Source organism: Hibiscus syriacus, unplaced genomic scaffold, assembly GCF_006381635.1.
Source record: "Hibiscus syriacus cultivar Baekdansim isolate YM2019G1 unplaced genomic scaffold, ASM638163v2 tig00111582_pilon, whole genome shotgun sequence".
Classification (NCBI taxonomy): domain Eukaryota; kingdom Viridiplantae; phylum Streptophyta; class Magnoliopsida; order Malvales; family Malvaceae; genus Hibiscus; species Hibiscus syriacus.
Window position 1 is genome coordinate 3385289 of NW_024063126.1, and position 6000 is coordinate 3391288.

Consider the following 6000-nt stretch of genomic DNA (forward strand, 5'->3'; position numbering starts at 1 on the left):
CTCCAAAGCAAAAATAGGTGTTGTCTGGGTTTGGGTATCGATACTGAATGAACAATATTGATACCATAAGAAAAAGTTGATAGATTCTTCATAGAGTATCGATTCTGAAGTAGTAGCATCGATACCATGGATATCGATACCAATGTTTAAGTATCGGTACCATTTTTATGGTCGAATTCCAAAATGTAAAAAGGGTATTGTTACTGAAGTATAGTATCAATACCACATTAAGGAAGTATCGGTACTGTACTTTGGGTACCTATATTATTCATATGGAATTTGTGAATTTAAGTGTTTTGTTTAGCTTATGTTAGTAAGAATTGATTATATTGATATGAATTATGATATTTATGCCAATCGTATTATTGTGTAGATATCGATCGAAGACAATTTCTGGATGATTCTAAGACTAAGATCAATCAAGAGTTATAAGTGTAATGCTTTGACTAGAGAGGCTAAGATGAGTGCATACAACTATGTATATGGTGTTTTATGGAAATGAGACTTACGATGAGTCTATTTCCATTGTTTTGATTGTATGATTCCATGAATATAAGCATGTTATTGATATGATTTCTATGTGTACATGAGTACAAGTTTATGTATATATGTTACATGCATTGTTATACATGAGCCATGTGTTACATGTCATCCTATGTATTACATGATCTATATGATTATATGAGAATATGACATAAGTTATGTGATAATGGTCTATGTGAAAACATGTCTATGTGAAAAGCTATCTGAAATGATATAAATGGTAAAGTCCATAAGTATGTGATATGAGAGCTAAAGGTATAATTGGTATGCCAAGAGTCGAGGGTTCTACACGGTCCTTCGGGACAATTCTACGTAGTCCTTCAGGACAATATTATGTGGTCATTTGGGACATTTCTATGTGGAACTTCGGTGCAATTTCTATGCGACACTTTAGTGCAATTTATATGAGCTGTGGTGACATCATTTGTGCACAACCTCAATGCACTCACATACCTTAAGTTCTCATAAATGTACCATGGGCTATCAAAGAAATAACCTGAAAGAATAATGCATGATGTTATATGTTTTGTTTGGTGAAGTGTATGATGTTTATAAAACATAATTATGTGATTGCATGTATTATATTCATTTATACATTATATGCCTCACTAAATCAATAACTTAGCGTGTGAGTGTTTCACACATAGGATCGAAGAAGACAGACGAGCAAGGATAGAAGTCAAGACAATATATTTCCATCAAGGATCATATCAGAAGTAATATAAACAGTTGGTTCTTTATTGTATTAAATGTTATTGGCATGTAATTAAAGATTTTAATTTGCATATGCCCTGATCGGTATTTTAAACGAACTCTATGATGTTGTATAAGCTGTTAAGTTTTTATTTTTAGGGAAAGTTTGAATCTTTGTAATTACTTTTACCTAAAGTTTCCACCATTTTATAAATGTTTAAATTTTCAATTATGGTTTAAAGAGTAAATGTTCTGAAAAGTAAATGTGACACCTCAGATTCATATTCGGGTCAGATACGGGTTGGGGGTGTTACATAAGGGTTGTAGTAACCTTGAAGGAAAATTTCAAGATCCTCTTGAGAGAGAGATTGAGATGTGTAAGACAAAAAAAACAAAAGGGTAAAATCTGAAGCCCATAAATTCCTAGCCCATTGAAGATTAACATAGTTGATCCAAATGGAGGCTACATAGTAGAAGAGGAGGAGGAGAGAAATCCAAGTAAGAAGATTCCAATGGATGTAACCCAAGACTGACCTATACTTCTAAAAACAAATTGGGTAATTATAACCCCTAAAATATCTTAGACACCTACACCATCAGAAGCTGCAGCAACAGATGCTCAAAATTCAAGTAAGACTATCCTCTCCAAGGGAAATTGTTTCGAACCCAAATTTGGGCCCAATTTTAGTAAGGAAATAAAGAGATGAAGAAAAAGAAGAAGTGATAAAGGCCAACCTGAAAGGAGAGGATATTCCTTTGGAATATATGTCATTTCCTCTTGTGAAGAACACTTTCAAGTTTGAAAAGGTTAATGTTGAACTATAGTTGGTGAAAGTAATTCAAGAAGAAGAGAAGATGAAAGATCAAGAGTTATATGTTGGCATGATGTCTGAAGATGGAATGGGTGGAAAATTTAAGGTTGGAATCTGACCATGTTTCCATGGAGAAGAACTGAACAATTGGACTACATAGGATCTTTCTATAGTTTTAGACCAAATTTAGAGTAATAATAGGAACTAACCCTTATGCTTTTGCCCGCGAGTATTAAAGAATCTTTTTGTAAGGGATGCTATATCAATTCTACTTTTTTTTTATGTAATTAAATATGTTTTCTTGCATTTCTTAAGTGGAAATCATTTATACATTTTACATTCTCTATCATTTTTACATTATTTTTTACATTTTGTATTCTTTCATTCATTCCACAACACATTTATTTTTCGTCCCAAATGTATATATTCATTCCAAATTTTCTTTACATGTGTCTCAATCATTAATAGTATGAATGTTTTTGAATTTAATTATAAATAAATTTTTAGCGACCCATGTGACTAAAAGAAGTCGATGAGTGTGAGAATGAGGTGGAATATGATGTTCCTAATGAATTATTAAGGTTGGTGGGAAAGGTGGACAAACAAATCTTACCTCACAAAGAAGAAGTTGAGATTTTGAATTTGGGGATGGATGAAGAAAGAAGAGGGGTGAATATTGCCATTACTTTGTCACATGAAACAAGACAAGAGTTGACAGAGTTGTTTCAAGATTTCAAAGACATCTTTTCCTTGTCTTATCAAGATATGCTAGGATTGAATACAAATATAGTAGTGCACAAGTTTCTCATAAGGCTTGATCGTAAACCAATTTGGCAAACACTGAAAAGAATGAGGCCAAAATGTTGTTACAGAGGAAGAAGATTGACACAGGATTCCTCTAGGCTGCCAATTATTTAGAGTAGGTAGTCAATATAGTCCATGTGCCAAAGAGATATTGAGAAGCGAAATTGTGTATAGACTACAAATATCTCAATAGAGCAAGCCCAAAAGACAAATTTTCTCTACCACATATTGATACACTAGTGGACAACACTGCGGGTCATTCTTGATTCTCTTTCGTAGATGAATCTGACCGTGTTTCCATGGAGAAGAACTGAACAATTGGACTACATAGGATCTTTCTATAGTTTTAGACCAAATTTAGAGTAATAATAGGAACTAACCCTTATGCTTTTGCCCGTGAGTATTAAAGAATCTTTTTGTAAGGGATGATATATCAATTCTACTTTTTTTATGTAATTAAATATGTTTTCTTGCATTTCTTAAGTGGAAATCATTTATACATTTTACATTCTCTATCATTTTTACATTATTTTTTACATTTTGTATTCTTTCATTCATTCCACAACACATTTATTTTTCGTCCCAAATGTATATATTCATTCCAAATTTTCTTTACATGTGTCTCAATCATTAATAGTATGAATGTTTTTGAATTTAATTATAAATAAATTTTTAGCGACCCATGTGACTAATAGAAGTCGATGAGTGTGAGAATGAGGTGGAATATGATGTTCCTAACGAATTATTAAGGTTGGTGGGAAAGGTGGACAAACAAATCTTACCTCACAACGAAGAAGTTGAGATTCTAAATTTGGGGATGGATGAAGAAAGAAGAGGGGTGAATATTGCCATTACTTTGTCACATGAAACAAGACAAGAGATGACAGAGTTGTTTCAAGATTTCAAAGACATCTTTTCCTTGTCTTATCAAGATATGCTAGGATTGAATACAAATATAGTAGTGCACAAGTTTCTCATAAGGCTTGATCGTAAACCAATTTGGCAAACACTGAAAAGAATGAGGCAAAAATGTTGTTACAGAGGAAGCAGATTGACACGGGATTCCTCTAGGCTGCCAATTATTTAGAGTAGGTAGTCAATATAGTCCATGTTCCAAAGAGATATTGAGAAGCAAAATTGTGTATAGACTACAAAGATCTCAATAGAGCAAGCCCAAAAGACAAATTTTCTCTACCACATATTGATACACTAGTGGACAACACTGCGGGTCATTCTTGATTCTCTTTATTAAATGGTTTCTCAGGATATAATCAGATAAAAATGAACCCAGAAGACATTGAGAAAATAAACTTTATAACTATGTGGGGCACATTCTGCTATAAGGTGATGACATTTGGGTTGAAAAATGAGGGAGCAACATATAAGAGGGATATGGTGACCTTTTTCCATGACATGATGTAGAGAGATTGAAGTATACATGGATGATATGATTGCCAAATCTCAAACTGAAGAGGAACATGTTCATAACCTAAGAAAACTTTTCTAGAGATTGAGAAAGTCTCAGTCGGAGCTCAATCCATATAAATGCACTTTTGGGGTAATATTAAGAAAGCTCTTGGGCTTTATGGTCAGTCAAAGAATAATTGAGATTGATCTAGATAACGTAAAAGTAATTCAAAATATCCCCACCTCGTACTCAAAAAAGTTTGAGGTTTCCTTTGGAGGTCAAATTCTATTTCCAGTTTTATTTCTCAAAGAATTAATAAATGTGATCCAGTTGCTTCCAAGAGTATGAGATGATGAGTGCCAAGAAAAAGTCAAGAAGTATTTCTCAAATTCCCTAATTCTAATGGCACGAGTTCGTGATGAATAATTAATTATCTACTTAAAAAAGTAAGAAGATTTAATGGGATGTGTGCTGGAACGACATGATGAGCTAATGAGAAAGGAAGAGCCATCTATTGTTTGAGTAAAAGTTCACCGCTTATGAAGTTCTGTATCCACCAATTCAGAAACTATGTTGTGCTTTGGTTTAGGCAACCTGGAGGCTCATACAATACATGTTATACCATACCACTTGATCGATATCCAGACTCAATCCACTGAAGTTCTTAATATAGCAACCAACATTGACTAGAAGAATGGCCTGATAACAAATATTGTTATCATAATCTAACATTATGTATGTGAACCAAAGATCGATAAAAGGAAGTGCCCTAACATATTTTTATTCACAGTCGTGCCTCGAATAATTATGAGTCCCTGAACTTGAATTTTACAAATGAGAATTTAAATAATAGTTTGTTTCAAATGAAAAATCATATAAGATTTATTTTGGTGGAGCATCTAATGCTTTGGGACGAGGAATTGGGGCAATGCTAATTTCTTCACAATACGTTAGTTACCCTTTTACAAGCAGACTAAAGTTTTTTTACACTGACAATATGGTATAATTTGAGGCTTGTGATATGGGTTTAAGAGCGACTATGGAAAGAAAATTTAAGTGTTGAAAGTATGTGGAAATTCCTCGTTAGTAGTCTATCAACTACGAGGATATAGAGAATTGCCACAAGAAATTACCCTTCGTCATGTATACATGTCAAACTTTAGTACATACTTCAATAGGGACAACACCTTTTCTCTTTGATGTATGAAATAAAAGTAGCTTTACCTATCAATGTTGAGATTTTGTTGATTCAAGTCTTAACAAAATTAAAGATTGAATGAACTTGAATGAGTTCATGTTTGATATAATCAGTTGAAACTCATTGGAAAATGAGGTTAAAAGCTTTATTCCATGAATCAATTTATTAGAAACAAATGATGCGAGTTAAGTACATAGAAGTTTGCCCAATAGAATTATGAGAAGGTGATCTACTGCTTCAAAATATATTTCCAATTATAAGGATTTTCGTGGAGAATGAATGCCTACTTAGGAAGGATCATATGTCATCATAAAGGCCTTTTCCAAAGAAGTGTTAATTTGGAAAATGATGGATGGAGATAAATTGAGTAATCCAATAAACTCATACTTGATTATATAAGTACTACTATTGAAAAAATAAAAAAGAAAAAAAAAAGAAAAGGGAAAAAAGATAAAGGAGGAAAAAAAGAGAAAAAAGAATAGAAAATAAGAAAAAGAAGAAATAAAAGGGGGGGTTCAAGATGAAGATACACGAAGAACTTC